This window comes from Gossypium arboreum, chromosome 3 (assembly GCF_025698485.1).
Source record: "Gossypium arboreum isolate Shixiya-1 chromosome 3, ASM2569848v2, whole genome shotgun sequence".
NCBI lineage: Eukaryota > Viridiplantae > Streptophyta > Magnoliopsida > Malvales > Malvaceae > Gossypium > Gossypium arboreum.
The window spans coordinates 9296746-9317991 of NC_069072.1; the positions used below are offsets into that span (position 1 = coordinate 9296746).

General features: G+C 37.1%; 1 long non-coding RNA gene and 1 other non-coding gene across 2 annotated transcripts; one reads left to right on the forward strand and one right to left on the reverse strand.

Moving 5' to 3' along the window:
- Window positions 1–7229: 7229 nt before the first annotated feature.
- LOC128291015 (small nucleolar RNA R71) lies at window positions 7230–7336 on the forward strand. Its single transcript, XR_008280794.1, has one exon. It is a non-coding gene; the product is annotated as a small nucleolar RNA R71 (small nucleolar RNA).
- Window positions 7337–19468: 12132 nt separating this feature from the next.
- LOC128290523 (uncharacterized) lies at window positions 19469–21238 on the reverse strand. Its single transcript, XR_008280389.1, has 2 exons — window positions 20301–21238; window positions 19469–20226 (listed from the first exon to the last, which is right to left on the reverse strand). It is a non-coding gene; the product is annotated as an uncharacterized LOC128290523 (long non-coding RNA).
- Window positions 21239–21246: the final 8 nt, after the last annotated feature.

Genomic DNA, 21246 nt, shown 5'->3' on the forward strand with positions numbered 1-21246 from the left:
TTATAGAAGTCAACATCATGAGTCGTCGGTGCTGAAGATGAAATATGGAGGTGTTGACATATCTGCTGCAGAGTGGCATTAATATTGTCGAACCTTTGAAAGCATTGCTGCTTGAATCAAGTAAATCACTCCGAGAGGTCTGCAAGGGTAGTAGCAGAATGAGTAGGGCGGTGACTCAAAGGTGGTGGTGGATGTGGATCCTCGTGGTAGGGAGGAACATCGTTAGTAAAGTCCTCTGGGTCATGTTGAACGTTAGACTGAAATAGTCTGTATTGAGGGGGTCCACTCCACGTCGCCGCTTGACCATCCTCATGTGGATCATGCTCGAGATGCCCTGAGGGGACAACAAGTGTAACTGTTGAGGATTGCTCTGGTGTGTCGAGAAGACCGAAGTGTCGAGCGAGTCGAGTCACGTAAGGGCTTAGACAGATGGGGCCCTTCTTATGGCGTTCAGTCTGATGGCGGAAAGATAGCGCGATGAAGTACGCCAAATCAAAAATATGCCCAGTAGACATGCTCCATAAAAAGGAGGCATCATAGGTACTAACAACTCCTGTGTTCTCTCTCCGTCATGTCAAAGTGTGAGCTAGGAGGGCGTGAAAATACTGTAGGTCCGGAGAGAGATATGTCACCTTCGAGCGACTCGCGTCATAGTTTGTTAGACTGCCCGTGATTTCAGTCTAACAGCGTGAAGGTGAGTAATGAATATGCCGATGAAGCTGAAAAAAGTCTTCGACACTCATGAACTCCTCTATGTATAGTCCCAAAACAGCACCAAACTCTGGGACGTTCATATGTCGCACCAATCCACCGAGGAGAAAGGTGATGGTGCCTGGCTCGTCATGGACCGACATGACCTACTGGACCGAAAATGTGGCACCGAACTCTAAGGTGAGCTCTAAGTAGGTGGCCTCGATGATGCTAAAAAATCTATTCCACGGGGCTGTAACAATAATTACGCGCACATCATCAGCCAAATGGACCTGCTCCAATGCGGCCCAATTAATACAGTGACCTAAGTCTAGTGGTCGTTGTCGAAGTAGCTGGTAGAGATCCTTTTGGAGGCCCACCGAAAATCAAAGATAAGGATGGTGAGCCTCGGTAGATGCGCTTGAGGAGGAGGTCCCACTAGGACCCTTTCATTTTTTCAAAGTGGGGACGGCGACTTTGGACTTGCCTCGAGTGTTTGTAATGATGGATCTGCAATAAAGCGCTCAAATAACTCAATTTGGCGAACCATGTAATAGGCGTAAGCTGATAAGAAATATTAATTCTAATTAAATCGCATCAAGTGGGTTAAGAAAGAAAGTGACTGTGAACATAGCAAGCTAGACACCAAACTAGAGTGTAGTATTTATAATTAAACTGGTAGGAATAAAGAATTTGAAATGAATAATTAACTACTAACAAGAGAGGAATCAACAATAAAGTCAACTAAAATGAATGTAAAATCCTGCTGAATAAGATAGTATAGCTAGGAGCGAGCATCAACTAGGGCAATAACGAAATCAAGAACCATCCAAATTTCATTAATAAACTCAAATTCATATACAAAGGTGAATAAGTCAAATAAGCAGTAATAACTGATAAGCAAAAATTAATAATAGAACTAATGAAAATAAGAACCACACACAATAATAATAAAGAAATGATAAATAAATAATAATAATAATATAATAATAATGATGATAATAATAATATGGAACAATAATAGATAATAATAATAATTATAATAATAATAATAATAAAGAAAAATAAAATAAATAACTAAAAATGGAGGAAAAAAGGGAAACCGATGGTGGTGACCGGAGCTCGGAGAAATAATGGGAACATAGTGGTTGAAGAGGGGGAAGCCGTGCGACGGGGTGGGGGTCAGGCTTGCTGGTTGTGGAAGGGACAATGGGGGTGGGTCTTTGGTGCTGTGGGTGAATAGGGGAAGAAATAGAAAAAAAAAAGAAAAGAAAAGAGAAGGAAGTGAAAGGGGGGCACGGGGTTGGGGGTTTAAGTGTGGTGGCTGGTTTAGATGAAAGAGGGGAAGAGGTGCGGTGGTAAAGCAGGAAGAGGTGATGGTCGGAATGGTGGGTGTTTGAATAGAGAGGAAGCAAAAGGGAAAAAGAGAAAATGAAGAAAAAGAAAGAATGAGGAAAAGGGGAAATAGAAGAGGGAGAAGATGTGGTGGCTGGTTGACAGATGGTGAGAAGGAGGAAGAAGCGGTGGCCGCTAGGGTTCTTGGGTGATTTGGAGAAGATGACAAATGAAATGAAAAAGTGGGGCTAGGGCTTTAAGGGTGACACGGCTGTGTAACGGTCCGTGTTGGCCCACACGGCTGTGTTACACGCCCGTGTGTGATTAAATTTCTAAGACCAGTCTTCATACGATCGTATCGTACGGTTGTGTGCAATGTTGTTCGCTTCTCCCACGCCCGTATGGTCTTTTACATGCCTGTGTGTCCGAACACACGATCGTGTGCCTCGCCTATGTAGCTCTCTGACTTGTTTTAAATTTAAAAAAAAAATTAAACTCCAGTTTTCGCACGACCTAGGACACGTCCATGTGTTCAGGCCGTGTGGTCTACACGACCGTGTTACACACCTATGTGGATTCTTTTAGCCCATGCCTTTGTCAATTTTTTGAGATTTAAGCTTCACGCCCGTATGTACTAGCCGTGTGGGTTAGACGGCCGTGTTGCATGGTCGTGTAACTCTCTGTCGATTTTCTTGAAAAATAAAAACTAAGTCGCAAGATCCACACGGCCAATAACACACCCGTGTGTCCAGGCCGTGTGGGTCATACAGCCATATCGCACGACCGTGTAACTCGTTATCGCACCTATGTTAAGTCACACGGCCTAGACATACACACTCGTGTGTCTAGGCTGTGTGGGTCAAAAACCTGCATAATACGAAGTAAAAATAAGAAAATTAGCAGTGTTAGTACTCGAATTGCATCCCGAGAAGCGCTTATTTAAAGTCTTAAGCTAGACTTACCTTGTGCTCTCAATTATGAAGGTTCACGGAGCTGAAGCTCCTCTCTACCGTCTCTAAATTCCTCACCATTATAAAGTTTAAGTTGATGACCGTTTACCTTGAATGTGCCGTACATTGGGTGAGTTACCTCTATTGTGCCATAGGGAAAGATGGTTTGGACTACAAATGGACCTGACCATCTTGATTTCAGCTTTCCAGGGAATAATTTAAGCTTTGAATTGTATAGTAAAACAAGATCTCTGGCTGCAAACTGTCTAGGTTGCTTCAAACGAGTATCATGGTATTGCTTTGTCACTTCTTTGTATAATCATGAGTTCTCATAATCATTTACTCGCCACTCATCTAGCTCATTCAACTGCATTAATATTTTCTCACTTGCAAGTTTAGGATCATAGTTTAGGAAGTTTATAGCACAAAATGCTTTGTGCTCTAATACAAATGGTAAATGACAACTTTTCCCGTAGACAAGTCTGTAAGGAGATGTTCCTATGAGAGTTTTAAAAGCGGTTCTATAAGCTCATAAAGTGTCGTCTACTTTTACTGCCTAATCTTTCCTATTCGATTATATGGTTTTCTCTAGGATTCGTTTGAGCTCTCCGTTTGCCACTTCAACTTGTCTACTAGTTAGAGGATGATGAGGGGTAGTTGTTCTGTGGTGTACTTCATTTTTTTAAGGACTTTGTCGAATTGAGTATTACAAAAATGAGTACTCCTATCACTAATGATCACTCCAGGTGTTCTGAATCGAGAGAAGAGATTCTTAAGAAATCTCACTACCACTCTAGCATCATTAATAGGTAAAACTTGAGCTTCCACCCATTTTGACATGTAATCAGCCACTACTAAGATGTATTTATTCCCAAAGGAGCTGGGGAATGGAACTAAAAAATCAATGCCCCATACATCAAATATTTCACATGATAGCATATCTGTTTGAGGCATTTCATCATATTTAGAGATATTACTTGTTCTCTGGCATCTATCACAAGAAGTGACATACCTATTAGCGTCATTGAACAGTGTGGGCAAACAAAAACCTGATTCAAGCATTTTATGTGTTGTTCTAGTCCCACTGTAATGCCTTCCTGTTGGTCCTGAATGGTAGTGTTCTAGGATTTTGTTTGCCTCTGACTTTGTAACACATCTTCAAATTGCTTGATCTACACATATACGAAAAAGAAAAGGATCCTCCTAAAAATAATGTTTCACATCGGTAAAGAATCACTGCTTTTGATGATGTGTAAATCATTTTGGTAGGATGTTAGCAGCTAAGTAATTCACAATATCTACAAACCAATGTACCTCAGAGTTAGATATAACCAATAGTTGTTCCTCAGGAAATGAGTCATTTATCTTACTCGCATTGAGCTCTTTGATATGTGGATTTTCAAGCCTAGAAAAGTGGTCTGCCGCAAGGTTTTCAGCTCCTTTCTTATCCTGAATTTCCAAATCAAATTCCTGTAAAAGTAGAATCCATCTTATGAGTTGAGGTTTTGCATCAAACTTGGTTATGAGATAACGGAGAGCTGAATGGTCAGTGTAAACAACAACTTTAGATAATAAGAGATATGATCTAAATTTATCGAATGCAAAAACCACAGCTAGCAATTCTTTTTCAGTGGTAGTGTAGTTTTCTTGTGCAACTGTTAAAGTCTTGCTAGCATAATAAATCGGTTGAAAATACTTGTCTCTTCGCTGTCCAAGAACTGCACCTACGAATACCGAGAAGTCGTCCATAAATACTTCCATAATGTCTTCTGCAAGTTCATCAAATATGGCTAACATGCAGCGCTGAAACGTGGCAGGAGCATTACATAATCCAAAAGGCATTCTACGATAAGCAAATGTACTGTATGGACATGTAAATGTTGTCTTCTCTTGATCCTCAAGAGCTATCGAAATTTGAAAGTAGCTAGAGAGTTCGTCTAGGAAACAATAAAACATATGACCAAATAATATTTCCAATATTTGATTAATTAATGGTAAGGGAAAGTGATCTTTTCTCGCGGCATCGTTTAATTTCCGGTAGTCAATGCAAACTCTCAAACCTATAACTGTCTTGTTGGAATTAATTCATTCTTCTTGTTGGCTACAACAGTCACGCCTCCTTTCTTTAGAATAACCTGCACAGGACTTACCCTAAGTACTGTGAGAAATAGGATAAATAATACCAGCATCTAAAAGTTTAATTACCTCGACTTTAACAATTTCTTTCATGTTGGGATTCAGTCGTCTTTGAGCTTTCACACATGGTTTATATTTATCTTCCATTAAAATTTTGTGGGTGCAGAACGAAGGGCTGATCCTTTTAATGTCAGAAATCTTCCAAGCTATGGTTCTTTTATGCTCCCTCAGTACTTGTAATAACTCATTTTTCTCATTGGGCTGCAAGTTGGAAGCAATAATCACTGGTAGTGTTGAATTGTCTCCGAGGAACGCATACTCTAAGTGATCTGGTAATTGCTTCAGTTCCAATTTGGGAAGTTCTTCAATAGAGGGTTTTGTTTTAGTTCGTCATTTATTTCAATACCCTCATACTTATTTTGTCTTGGGGAAGACTCGTTAGAGTTTAAATCAATTTTTATCTTCCCTATCTCAGTGGTATCGTCATCAGCCTCCTCTCCTTGGACAATACACAATTCCAACGTGTCTTTATGAATGATTTTCTGAAGAGAATCTTAAATAGAATGATCAATTGAGTCAATAAAGTAACATGAATCATCTTGTTCTCTGGAGAATTGCATGACATCATAAATTTTAAAAATAATCTCTTCGTCACCTACTCTAAGCACAAGTTTACCGTCCCCTACATCAATGATAGCTGTAGCCGTAGCTAAGAATGGGCGACCTAAAATTAAAGGTACCTTAACATCCTCATCCATGTCAAGCACAACAAAATCAACAAGGAATATGAATTTATCTACTTTCACAAGGACATCTTCAATAATACCCTAGGATACTTAATAGATCTATCAACTAATTGAATACTTATCCTAATGGGTTTTGGTTACCCAAGACCAAGCTGTTTGAACATTTTATAAAGCATCAAATTAATACTGGCACCTAAATCAGTTAATGTTTTCTCAATATTCAAACTACCAATTAAACAGGGAATGGTGAAACTTCCTAGGTCTTTCAACTTGGTTGGTTGCTTGTTTTGAAGAATAGCTAAACATTCCTCGTTGAGTTTCACGGTAGATAGCTCTTCAAACTTCCTTTTATTTGTTAGAAGCTCCTTCAGAAATTTAGCCTATGTAGGCATCTGCGAAATAGCTTTAACAAAAAGAAAGTTAATATGTAGCTGTTTAAAAAGTTCAAGAAATTTAGCAAATTGTGCATCCATACGGTCTTTCTTCAACTTTGCTGGATATGGGATCGGTGGTTTATATTCTTTAAGCACCGGTGTTGCACTCACTTCAGGTTTTACCTCATCTTCCTTTTCCTTATCAGATTCTTGTGGCAACTTCTTTTCGAGTTTAGTTAACACTTTCTTCTTCCTCAATGTAACTGCTTTTACATGCTCTCTTGGGTTGGGTTCAGTGTTACTAGGCAAACTATCTTGCTGCCTTTCTGAAACTAATTTAGCAAGCTACCCAATTTGATTTTCGAGGCCTTGAATCGATGCTTGCTAATTTTTCAAAGCCGTCTCGGTGTTTTTGAAACGAGTCTCTAACATCAAAATAAAATTTTCAAACATCTCTTCAAGGTTCGATTTTTTGTCTTGCTGATAGGGTTGCTGCTGAAAACCCAGAGGGGTGGTGGTTTTTGATTTCCTAGACCTCCCCATGAGAAATTTGGGTGGTTCCTCCAACCTACATTGTAAGTATTACTATAAGGATTACTTTGAGGTCTAGGATTATTACCCATATAGTTTATTTACTCATTTTCCATTGTAGGACCATTGGGTAAATTTCCTGAATTGCTCATTCCACCTCCACTCGTGTCACACTGATCACCAGATGTACCTGTGTAGAACTACATAAACCATCAATCTTTCTATTTAAAATTTCTACCTGATTTGATGACATGGTAACCGTATCAATGTTAAAAACACTGGCTACTTTTATTGGCATTGTCCTCATGACTTGCTACTGATAATTATTCAGTAACATCTCCTCTATGAACTCATAAGCTTCCTTAGGTGTTTTATTGTTTATAGTATCACAGGCAGCTGCATCGATCATTTGCCTAGTTGAGGGGTTTAAACCATTGTGGAAAGTCTGAACCTGTAGCCATAGAGATAACCCATGGTGAGGGCACCTTCTCAATAAGTCTTTATACCTCTCACATGCATCATATAAAGTTTCTAAATCTATTTGCACAAAAGATGAGATATCGTTTCTCAACTTAGCTGTCTTAGCCGGTGGGAAGTATTTCAATAAAAACTTCTTGATCATTTGATCCCAAGTAGTGATGGAACCTCATGGTAAGGAGTTCAACCACTGCTTAGCCTTATATCTCAACGAGAAGGGAAATAATCGTAGGTGAATGGTGTCGTCAGAAACACTATTTATCTTGAAAGTATCACAAAACTCTAAGAAATTGGCCAAATAAGTATTTGGGTCTTCATCCTGCAAACCATCAAACTGAACAAACTGTTAAATCATTTGAATAGTGTTAGGTTTCAGCTCAAAATTATTTGTAGTAATAGCAGGTCTAACAATACTCGATTCGGCCCCAGTGAGAGTAGGCTTAGCATAATTCTACATAGTACGAGGAGCAGGATTTGGAGGATCCATAAGAAGTAGCTGATTATTTTAATTGTTAGCCATCTCCTCAGTAACGTCCTCTTGATCTTCCTTCGCACTTTGTCAGTTCTGCCTCATCTTTTTCTACGATTTCTGCGAGTTGTACTTTCAATTTCGCTGTCAAAAAGTAATGGTCTTGACAAATTTCTTCTAGTCATAAACTAAAGAAACCTGCCAGAACCAAATAAGAGAAAAAGTTAGTAAATTAAAGAAAAAAACAAAAATAAAAAAATAAAAAATGGCTAAAGTAATAAAAATTAAGTGTTCCTAATATCTTAGTCCCCGACAACGGTGCCAAAAACTTGATGATCGTTTAATGATTAACTAAACTAGACTACGATCATGATGAAGGCAAGCGCACCTATTGAATAGTAGTGTAGCTACAATGAGTCGGGGATATCGTATCCACGAGGACTAAAAGTACTAGTAATAACTATCTTTCTATTATTTAGCCTATTATTAAAGGAATTTGTTTTAATCTAAAATTAACTAAACTAATTAACTAATAAACACGACAGAGAGTAAAGGAAATAATCGAATAAACCAATGATAAAGACAATACCCAAGGAAGAATCCACCTAGACTTCACTTATTATTCTAAGTCTGAGTCAAACGATTTTTTCACTTGTCTTGATCCGTAAAATACCTAAATTATGTTAATATCTCTTTCGAGACAAAGAACAACTGACTCTAGGTTGATTAATTGAAATCACTTTCTAAAAAACCCCTATTGTTGCATTAACTGGATTTATGGATTCCCTTATTAGATTTGACTCTAATCCGGCAGATTTATGTTGTCCTATTTCTAGGATTGCAATCAACTCCGCTTAATTATGTTGGATCTACTCTTAAATAGGGACTTTTTCTCCACTGAATAAGCACATCAAACTTGAATTAATATCCTGAAAACATTAAAGCAAGAATTAAAAACACATAATTAAGAACAAGAACAGGTATTTATCGTGTAATTCAGATAATTAAATAATAATATCCATCATAGGTATCATCTTCCCTAGGTAATTAGGGAGTTTAGATCATACTTTTGGGGAAAGACATCTCAAAAATAGGAAAATAACAAAACATAAAGAAACCCAAAAACTGCGAGAGAAATTGAAGGGAGATCTTCAGTCTTGAAAGAGATCCTACTTCCGAGTTGAATCCTTTTGGCGTTCTTCGAGTAATTTCTTATTTCTCCTCTATGTGTCCCCTTTAGGCCTACTTGTAGTGTGTTTATATAGACTTTAGAATGCTCAGAAACCCTAAAAATTGGCTTTTTCTACATATTTGGAAAACCGGGAGCAAAATCGACACGGGCTACCACATGGGCGTGTGGCTCACATGGACGTGTGCTCAGCCCGTGTGGAAATGGTCTTGGTCGTGTAAATCTTTGAATCAGCCCGTTTTGTTCGTTTTTGGCCCGTTTTATGTTCCTTTTGTTTCCCTATGCTCTCCTAAGTATAAAACATGAAATTAAAGGATTAAGAGCATCAAATTCACTAAATTAAATAATAGATCATCCAAAAATATGCTAAGTATAGGATTAAACTGTGTTACTTTTATGGTTTATCACCACCTGTTGGTCTAACATTTGGCCCAAGATTCTATGGAGGACCTACTTGCACATAGTCTGTGGTCGGCCCACTCGAAACTAACGGGGAGTTCAACCTAGGTAGATAGTTTTCTTTATCATATGACCCATGACCAGTAGGCAATCCATTTGGATGCCTAAAATCATTCCCAATTACAATCGGCCCATTAGGTGTAACACCCTTAACCCGTATCCGTTGCTAAATTAGAGTTAAAGGCGTTACCGGACAAATCGAAATATTTTACGAACAATTCATATACATCGTTCTCAAATCATAATCAAACATCAACAATAAGTCCCTTACTTAGGTTAACGAGACCTTAAACATACTTTAGAAAGGAGTCAGGACTAAACCGAGCCCATACAAATTTTTCCAAAACTTAAACATTTTTCTATGTTATACAGGTCACACGCCCGTGTGAGCAGGCCATGTGCCTCACAAACAACCTGGTTTGGGTCCTAGTCAGAATAACGGTTTTGTGACCACAAATATAAGTAAAAAAATAGATAAATATTATTTTCTGTTTTTACATAAAGAGGTTAAGCATGTGTGAAAGTGTCGTATGAAAATTTGATTGATTGTATGCTTAATTTTGAAAAAAGGACCTAATCGCGTAAAATGCGAAAGTGGCTTTCTATTTGTTAATGTGCTAAATTGATATGGCTTATTAAAGTGAGGGTCCGTGCATGTCAATTATACCATTAATTTTAATGGTAGACAATGATGGACATGTAGTTGGCAAATTTAATGATATAATACAAAGGTAAAATGGTAATTGACGCATTAATATATGATTTATTACCAAACATTAAAATGAGCCATTATGTTCATGAAATTTTCGAAAATTGATGAACAAAATTAAATAAAAAGAACTCTAGGGTTCAACTAAGGAAATTTATGATTAAGGCATGTGTTTTGATCCGTTTTTAATAATTTCTAAGTTTTTGTGATTGTTGCTTAGTAATCTATCCAGCCCATGTCTCAATTTCTGAAATTGTTGATGATTTTGAGATGAGCCATTGATGAAATTATGAGTTTTATGAAGTTTGATGATAGTATATGAAATATATGTGTTCGATTATCATGTTTTGTATTGAGATTTTTGATGAATTTGAGTAATTTGGACTAAATTGTGAAAAGGAGAAATTGAGGGGCTAAAATGTGAAATAAATGAAATGTGTGGGATTATATGTGCTAGGGTAAAATTCAGCTAGGCAATAGTATAAAGAAATTGTGTATTTTTTAATTTTATGAAATAGGGACTAAAATGTTAAAATGTGAAAATGTGAGTGCTAATTTGTAAAATACCCTAAATATGTGTTTATGGATTAAATTGAATGAATTGTTAATAAAATGGTTAATTTTGAATACATATAGATCAAGAAACGAGGAATTCGGATTTAAACCGAGAGAAGTCGAAGGTTATTGAGTAAACGGTTCGAATCGTCAATTTCGAGTAGGAGGTAAGTTCGTATGTGATAAATGATGTTATAGTTATACTTTAATGCTTTGATAATACATAAATTGTATAAATATTTGATTACAGTTTGAGCATGATGATAATCGACTATGTTCGGCACTAAGTGTGCAGTTCGAAATAGCTACGACTACAAATGGCACTAAGTGTGCGAGTTGGAATAGCTTTGGATATAAGAGGCACTAAGTGTGCGATACTGAGATAGCTTCGGTTTATTGAAATGGCATTATGTGTGCGAGATTGTTACGGCTTCGACAAATCACTGATGCACTAAGTGTGCGAATCTTTAAAGCATGGAAAGACTTCCGAATGAATTAATGTATTTGAACGAGAGTTAAGAATGAAATGAATAAATACGGCAAAGTTCTAGTATGTTCGATACTTATATGGTAGATGATACTATGTGTTTGAAGCTTGATGAATACGTGTGAACATATTAAATGGGATAGAATAGAATTGATGGATGAATTGTGAATTACTAAGTGTTTAATAGTTGATGTTTCGTATATTATAAACTGTTGATTATTTATGGTACGAACTTACTAAGCTTTAAAGCTTACTGTGTGAAATGTTCTCTGTTTTACAGTGTTATAAAGCTAGCTCGGAACTGGGGATCATTAGTGACATCATTCACACTATCGAACATCTATTTTAGTACCATTTTGAGAGTTGTATATATGGTATATGACATGTATAGGCTAGTGTCATTTTGATATGTTTTGTGTTGCGATTAGCCATGAGAATTGGTTTGTAAATATTGGTATGTGTCTCTTAAGTTGGCCTAAATGATATGTTTGATAAGTAAGAAATGTGATGTTTATAATGTTTATGTGATGGTTTATTATGGGATATTAAAGTAATGAGTTTGTTCATTTGGAACTTTGGTAAATTGTAATGATGTTGGCATATTGAATTGGTTGAGGTTATATAATTTGACATGTGATTGAATTGGCATGTTTCAGTTGCCTTTAAGTGTATGCAAATGATGCAAAAATGTTGTGGTTTTGGTGTGTTTGAGATAGGTGTTTAAACTAAGCCTAATTTCACCCCACACGGTTGAGCACATGGGCATATGTCTCGACCGTGTGTCTGTTGTAATTTAGCTATTCAAGTCAGTTTTGAACACGGCCAAGACACACGGGCGTGTGGTGAAGTCAGTTTGTATGCCCTGTTTTGCCACGGTTTAGACACACGGGCGTGTCTAATGCCATGTGAGGCACACGGCCTGCTCACACGGGCTTGTGACCTGTATAACTTAGAAAAATGTTTAAGTTTTGGAAAAATTTGCATGGGCTCGGTTTAGTCCCGACTCCTTTCTAAAGTATGTTTAAGGTCTCGTTGACCTAAGTAAGAGACTTATTGTTGATGTTTAATTATAATTTGAGAATGATGTATTTGAATTGTTCGTAAAATATTTTGATTTGTCTGATAAAGCCTTTAACCCTAATTCAGTAACGGATACGGGTTAAGGGTGTTATATTTGATTGGTATCAGAGCTACGGTTTAGTCGATTCTAGGACAAACGTAGTGAGTGAAAGTCTAGCTATATATGCCATATTTATGAACTGTGATAGTGTGATGAATCCTGTCAATAAAAATGTGTTTCTATATAGCTAATGGATCTCGAACGAGCGATAGCTGATGATGTTGAAAGCAACGCACCAGCTCCCACTCAAAGGACAACACTGGCCGAATCTAGGAATACATCTAGTAGTTAGGGAGGAGAGGCTCAACAAGCCTTCTTCCAAATGATGACTGAGTAGTTCAAGGAATTTGTACGAACGAACCCGACTGCTCAACAACCTCCACCCTCACCTGTTCCTCAACAAGTTCCAGTTGTGCCACCAGTAATAGATCCGATTCGACTGAGTAAGCCACCTGTTGATAAGATTCATAAACACGGGGTTGAAGTGTTCCGAGCTACGGTTGATGATGATGCCGAGAGGGTTGAGTTCTGGCTTGAGAATAATATTCGAGTATTGGATGAGTTGCCTTGTACTCTAGACGAATGTATTAAATGCGTAGTATCTTTGCTTAGAGATAATGTATATCACTGGTGGAAAACATTAAAATCGGTGGTTCCTAGGGAACGAGTTACTTGGGAATTTTTTCAGACCGAGTTCCGGAAGAAGTACATAAGCTAGAGATTCTTCGACCAGAAGAATAAAGAGTTTCTGGAATTGAAACAAGGCCAGATGATCGTTACTGAGTATGAAAGAGAATTTGTACGTTTAAGAAAATATGCCCGAGAATATATGTCTACTAAAGAAATCAAGTGTAAAAGATTTGTTGATGGATTAAATGAAGATATAAAGCTGTTAGTCGAGATACTTAAGCTGAAAAAATTCATAGTACTGGTTGAGAGGGCTTGTGAAGCTGAGGACCTCAACAAAGAAAAGAGAAAGGTTGAAGTAGAGGCAAGAGATTCGAGGAAGAGATCGATGAATGAATCTTATCATTCCTCGTCGAAAAAATCAAGAGATTACTTTAATCGATCTACAACTTGGATATCAGAATAGAGATTGCAGGAAGCAATACACTGATCCTAAAGCTCAGGCCACATCAGTATCGAGCGTTGGTAACATGAAAGATTTTAAGCCTAAGTGTCAACAATGTAGAAGACGATATTTTAAATATTGCTGAGGAAAAAGTAATAACCAAGCTTGTTACAGTTGTGGTTCACAAGATCACTTTATAAAAGATTACCCAGAGTTAGTTGAAAAAGATAATGCTCAGAACATGAGGCCGAGAAACACTGCAGCTAGAGGTAGACCACCGAGAAACACTGGCAATGTGAGTGGTGGTAGAGGTGTGACGCGAGACACTACAGCGAGATCTGATGCTAGAGCACCTCCACGAGCACGTGAAGAAGCGTTATCTCCGGATGTTATTACTGGTACTTTTACTCTTTATAATACTAAAGTTATTGCATTGATAGATCCAGGGTTTACTCATTCGTATATATGTGGGAATTTAGTATCCAGTAAGACTTTACCTGTAGAGTCTACTAAATTTGTAATTAGAGTATCGAACCCCTTAGGCAAGTTTGTATTGGTTGATAAAGTGTGCAAGAATTATCCATTGATGATTTAGGGTAATTGCTTTCCGACCGATTTCATGTTATTACCATTTGATGAGTTTGACATAATCCTGGGTATGAATTGGCTAACATTGCATGATGCTGTTGTAAATTGCAAACGAAAGATGATTGATTTGAGATGTTAGAGTAATAAGATTATTCGAATTGAATCGGATGTTTTGAACGGATTGCCAGTAGTGATTTTAATTATGTTAGCTCAGAAATATGTAAAAAAGGGTTGCGAAGCTTATTTAGCTTATGTGCTAGACACGAAAGTGGTTGAAAAGAATATTGAATTAGTGCCAGTTGTATGTAATTACTCAAATGTGTTTCCTGGAGAGTTACTGGTTTACCATCGATCCGAGAGGTTGAATTTGGTATTGAGTTAATGCCTGGAACAACTCCGATATCGATAGCTCTGTACAAAATGGCACCGACTGAGTTAAAAGAATTGAAAGCTTAGTTGCAATAATTGATGGATAGAGGTTTTGCTAGACCGAGTTATTCTTCCTAGGGTGCACCGGTGTTGTTTGTGAAAAAGAAAGACAGAACTATAAGAATGTGCATCTACTATCGATAGCTCAATAAAGTGACGAACAAGAACAAATATCCTTTACCGCAGATAGATGATTTGTTTGATCAGTTGAAAGGGGCTACAGTGTTTTCAAAGATAGATTTGAGATCAGGTTACTATCAGTTGAGAGTTAAAGACTCTAATGTGCCGAAAACTGCTTTTCGAATGAGGTAACGAACATTATGAGTTTTTAGTTATGCCTTTCGAGCTAACGAATGCACCCGCTTTTTTTATGGACTTAATGAATCAAATATTTAGACAGTATTTGGATCGATTTGTGGTTGTGTTTATAGATGACATATTGATTTACTCTCGTGATGAATCCGAGCATGCTGAACATTTGAGAATAGTGCTACAGACTTTACGTGATAAGCAGTTGTTTGCAAAGTTCAGTAAATGTGAATTTTGGTTACGTGAAGTTGGTTTTCTGGGACATATTGTGTCAGCACCGGGTATCCGAGTTGATCCGAGCAAAATTTCTGCGATTATGGATTGGAAGCCCCCAAGAAATGTATTCGAAGTCCGAAGTTTTCTGGGACTCGCTAGTTATTACAAACGGTTGGTAAAGGGTTTCTCTATGATTGCAAACCCATGACGAGACTACTTCAGAATAATATTAAGTTTGAGTTGACAGAAAAGTGCCAGAAAAGTTTTGATCAGTTGAAAGTTTTGTTAACCGAAGCTCCGGTGCTATTTCAACCAGAGTCGGGTAAAGAATTTTTCATTTATAGTGACGCATCGTTAAATGGCGTGGGTTGTGCTTTGATGCAGGAAGGCAAAGTCATAGCTTATGCCTCAAGACAATTGAAGCCACATGCAAAGAACTATCTGACACACGATCTGGAATTGGCAGCTATTGTGTTTACGTTGAAGATTTGGCGCCACTATCTATTCGGTGAGAAATGCCACGTTTATTCCGATCACAAAAGCTTAAAATACTTGATGACTCAGAAATATCTGAATCTACAACAGCGAAGATGGCTAGAGTTGTTAAAGGATTACGTGCTGGTGATTGATTAGCATCTGGAAAAGGCAATATTGTTGCTGATGCTTTAAGTTGAAAATCTTTGTTTGCTTTACGTGCAATGAATACTCAATTGACTCTATCTGATGATGGATTGATTGTAGCTGAATTTAAAACAAGGCAGTTATTTATACAGCAGATTTGTAAAGCTCAGAAAGTTGATAATGAATTGTTAGCAAAACGGGCTCAAAGTTATTTGAATTTTGATATAAAGTTTCGAGTTGATGTTGATGATTGTTTAAGATTCAGAGGCCGAATATGTGTTTCGAGAAATTTAGAGTTGATTCGGATGATTTTGAGCGAAGCACATAGCAGTCGTTTATCTGTACATCCGAGAAGTACGAAAATGTAGAACGATCTAAAACAACTTTATTGGTGGCCTGGTATAAAGCGTGATATCTCTGTATTCCTTTTGAAATGTTCAATCTGTCAACAAGTTAAAGCTGGCATCAAGTACCGTCTGGGTTACTTCAGCCAATAATGATTCCTGAGTGGAAATGGGATAAAGTGACTATGGATTTTGTGTCGGGATTGCCCCTATCTCTGAGTAAGAAAGATGCAATATGGGTGGTTGTTGATAAACTGACTAAATATGCTCATTTTATTCCAATACGCACTGACTGTTCACTTGATAAGCTTGCTGAGTTATACATATCTCAGATAGTGAAATTACACGGAGTACCTATTCTATTATTTCAGATAGAGATCTGAGATTCACATCGCGGTTTTGGAAGAAACTGCAAGATGTTTTAGGTATGAAACTACATTTTAGCACTACTTTTCATCCACAAATGGATGGTTAGTCCGAATGGATTATTCAGATACTCAAGGATATGTTGAGATGTTGTGTTCTTGAGTTTGAAGGTACGTGGGAATGATACTTATCACTGATTGAATTTGCATATAATAATAGCTTTCAATCGAGTATCAAAATGGCACCTTATGAGGCTTTGTACGGTCGCAAATGTCAAACACCTTTGTATTGGACTGAGCTCAGTAAGAATAAGATACAAGGGGTTGATTTGATTAAAGAGACTGAACAGAAAGTGAAAGTGATTCGCGATAGTTAGAAAGTAGCATCAGATCATCAAAAATCATATGCAGATTTAAAAATAAAAGATATTGAGTTTGAAATCGATGATAAAGTATTTTTAAAAGTCTCACCGTGGAAGAAAGTATTCCGATTTGGCAAAAAAGGCAAGCTGAGTCCGAGGTTCATCGGGCCGTATGAGATAATCGAGCGAATTGGACTAGTAGCTTATCGGCTAGCATTGCCGTCTGAGTTAGAAAAGATACATAATGTATTTCATGTATTGATACTACGAAGATACAGATCAGACCCTTCGCATGTCATTTCCCCAACTGAGGTTGAAATTCAGCCTGATATGTCTTATGAAGAAGAACCGATTCATATATTAGCTCGCGAGGTTAAAGAATTAAGAAAAAAGAAAATTTCGCTAGTTAAAGTATTCTGGCACCGGCACGGTGTTGAAGACGCTACATGGGCAACCGAGGATGCTATAAGAAAACAATATCCAAACCTATTCACTGGTAAGATTTTCGGGGACGAAAATCTCTAAGGGGGGAGAGTTGTAACAGCCCGGTTTGGACCCTAGTCGAAATGGTGGTTTCGAGACCACAAATTTGAGTCAAAAAAATATTTAAATATTATTTTTTGTGTTTACATTATGAGGTTAAGCATGTGTGAAAGTTTCGTATGAAAATTTGATTGATTGTGTGTTTAATTTTGAAAAATGACCTAATCGCGTAAAATGCAAAAGTGGTTTTCTATTTGTTAATGTGCTAAATTGATATGGCTTATTAAAATGAGGGTCCTTGCATGTCAATTATACCATTAATTTTAATGGTGGACAATGATGGACATGTAGTTGGTAAATTTAATGATATAATGTAGGGGTAAAATGGTAATTGATGCATTAATATATGATTTATTAAAACCAAACATTAAAATGAGCCATTATGTTCATGAAATTGCCAAAAATTGATGAACAAAAGAAAAGAAAAAGAACTTTAGGGTTCAACTAAGGAAATTTATGATTAAGGTATGTGTTTTGATCCGTTTTTGATAATTTCTACGTTTTTGTGATTGTTGCTTAGTAATCTATCAAGCCCATGTCTTAATTTCTGAAATTGTTGATGATTTTGAGTTCAGTCATTGATGAAATTATGAGTTTTATGAAGTTTTATGATAGTATATGAAATATATGTGTTAGATTATCATGTTTTGTATTGGGATTTTTGATGAATTTGAGTAATTTGGACTAAATTGTGAAAAGGAGAAATTGAGGGGCTAAAATGTAAATTAAATGAAATGTGTGGGCTTATATGAGCTAGGGTAAAATTCGGCTAGGCAATGGTATAAAGAAATTTTGTGTATTTTGTGATTTTATGAAATAAGGACTAAAATGTTAAAATGTGAAAATGTGAGTGCTAATTTGTAAAATGCCCTAAATATGTGTTTATGGATTAAATTGAATGAATTTTTGAATAAAAGGGTTAATTTTGAATACATATAGATCAAGAAAAGAGGAACTCGAATTTAGACTGAGGGAAGTCGAAGGTTATTAAGTAAACGGTCTGAATCGTCAATTTCAAGTACGAGGTAAGTTCGTATGTGATAAATGATGTTATAGTTATGTTTTAATGCTTTGATAATGCATAAATTGTATAGATATTTGATTACGATTTGAGCATGATGATAATCGACAATGTGCGACACTTAGTGTGCGGTTCGAAATAGCTTCAACTACAAATGGCACTAAGTGTGCGAGTTGGAATAGCTTCGGCCATAAGAGGCACTAAGTGTGCAATACTGAGATAGCTTTGGTTTATTGAAATGGCACTAAGTGTACGAGATTGTTACGACTTTGGCAAATCACTGATGCACTAAGTGCGCGAATCCTTAAAGCATGGAAAGACTTCCGAATGAATTAATGTATTTGAACGAGAGTTAAGAATGAAATGAATAAATACGGCAAAGTTCAGGTATGTTCGATACCTATGTGGTAGATGATACTATGTTTTTGAAGCTTGATGAATACATATGAACATATTAAATGGGATAGAATAGAATTGATGGATGAATTGTGAATTACTAAGTGTTTATTAGTTGATGTTTCGTATATTATAAACTGTTGATTATTTATGGTACAAACTTACTAAGCTTTAAAGCTTACTGTGTGAAATGTTCTCTATTTTACAGTGTCATAAAGCTAGCTCAGATCTGGGGATTGTCAGTGACATCATTCACACTATCGGACATCTATTTTGGTACCATTTTGAGAGTTGTATATATGGTATATGGCATGTTTAGGCTAGTGTCATTTTGGTATGTTTTGCATTGTGATTTGCCATGAGAATTGGCTTGTAAATATTGGTATGTATGGTCTCTTAAGTTGGCCTAAATGGTATGTTTGACAAGTAAGAAATGTGATGTTGATAATGTTTATGTGATGGTTTATTATGGGATATTGAACTAATGAGTTTGTGAATTTGGAACTTTGGTAAATTGTGATGATGTTGGCATATTGAATTGGTTGAGGTTATATAATTTGATATGTGATTGAATTGGCATGTTTCAGTTGCCTTTAAGTGTATGCAAATGATGCAAAAATGTTGTGGTTTTGGCGTGTTTGAGATAGGTGGGAAATGTGGTTTAAACCAAATCTAATTTCACCCCACACGGTTGAGCACAAAGGCGTGTGTCTCGACCTTGTGGCCGTGTGAGCACAAAGGCGTGTGTCTCGACCTTGTGGCCGTGTGGTGAAGTCAGTATGTATGTCCTGTTTTGCCACGCTTTAGACGCAGGAGCGTGTCTAATGCCGTGTGAGACTCACGGCCTGCTCACATGGGCGTGTGACCTGTATAACTTAGAAAAATTTTAAGTTTTGGAAAAATTTGTATGGGCTCGGTTTAGTCTCGACTCCTTTCTAAAGTATGTTTAAGGTCTCGTTAACCTAAGTAAGGGACTTATTGTTGATGATTGATTATGATTTGAGAATGATGTATATGAATTGTTCATAAAATATTTCAATTTGTCCGGTAACGCCTTTAACCCTAATTTGGTGACGGATATAGATTAAGGGTGTTACATTGGGCCTGGGCATATTTGCCAAATTATGAGCATTGGACCCATAGACATAGGTCGGCCTACGTGCCACTTGATTGCTATAATGGCCTGCCAAACCATTTACTTGATTTTGAGTAAGATTCACCCCTTGATTTTGACCGACATAGGAATTATAGCCAAACCTAGGTGTCTTTGCTGGATAACCCCATTCACTACCTCCCCTTTTCTCATTCGACGCATCTGGTTCACTGACAGCCCATGGAGTCACTGCAGATCGGTACCCACGAGGAGCGGGTGGTCTTTCGTGATGAACAACCGAAGACTGCGGCGGCGAGAGTTCAGACTCTCAATGGTAACAGTAGTAACACCGTTGAGCCAAGTGCCCAAAACGGTTGCAAATTTGGCATTGTATCCCGGGCCGAAAGCTTCGTCCACGGCCACGAGGAGACAAGCGACCACCACGGATTGAACCTTTTGCCACGGACAACGGGGCGAACTCAACAAGGTTTGCATGAATAGAGACCTCTTAGATCGCGCAGTGATGTTGACTTTTGCATTCGACGAAGGTATCGGTTGACATGGAGGCAGAGGAGACGACGCCCTCGAACTCCGATAGTAGTCCGGTAAATATTATCTCCAGTTTCTCTTCATCCGAAATCTGCGACCCTGAAGTCTCAAGAAAGGCACAGAGAGTCTTAATCCAAGCAACGTAAGTTTTAATAGTCATATTACCTTTCTTTAATGAATGTAGCTCATGACGGAGGCACGACTGTTTGGCACCCGTGTCGGCCACAAAAAAATCCGTTGCCGTGGTCTAGATGTCACACACCGATCGAGCTTCTGTGAATGAGGACAAGAGTGGCGCACTGATCGTGGAAAGAAGCCACGAAGTTAAAAGTCGGTCCTATTGTTTAAAGATCGAAGCCAATGGATTCGAAGCTAGAGATCCATCAGAAGTTTGGATGAACCGAGGTAGTGGAGGAAATGTGCCGTTAGGGAACTCGAGGAGTTCACATCCATCAAGGATTAACCTTACTTGTTTACATTCAGATTAGAAATCTGTTTTTATAGGCATTTTACCAACTGCTCTTAACTACTCTTAGCTGTATTAAGAGCTTATTAACTGACTAACCGCCTAGCTAAGTGATCCTTAACAGGCTTGATACAAAAAAAATGAAATTGGTGATGGAAGATGAAAGTTCCAATAAGAGACCATGATCCTCTCTTCTTCTTCTTCTTCTTTTTTTTTTTTTTTCTGTTTTCTAAACTCCCCCCTCAACTTCCCAATGGAAGTTTACTTTTAACTATAAAACCTTTTTCCCCAACATATACTATATGTAAATTTAGCCACGCACACATATCTTTATATTTATATATATTTCTGTACTTTTCTTTTATTATATTAATACATTATATTAATTAACGACATAATAGTACACTAACAGTATTAAAATTTGAAATCAATTTCTGACTCGGACAAAATAGTTTACTGTTTAGATTTAAATTATAAATTGGTACATAAATTATATTTATTTATTTTAGATAATCATTGTTAAGTGTTTGTTTATATCAAATAATTCCAAATATATAAAGGAAAGATTTTATAAAAATTAAAACAATCTTTTTAAATATATATATAATTCAAAAAGATATTTATGAAACTTATGTTTATAATATA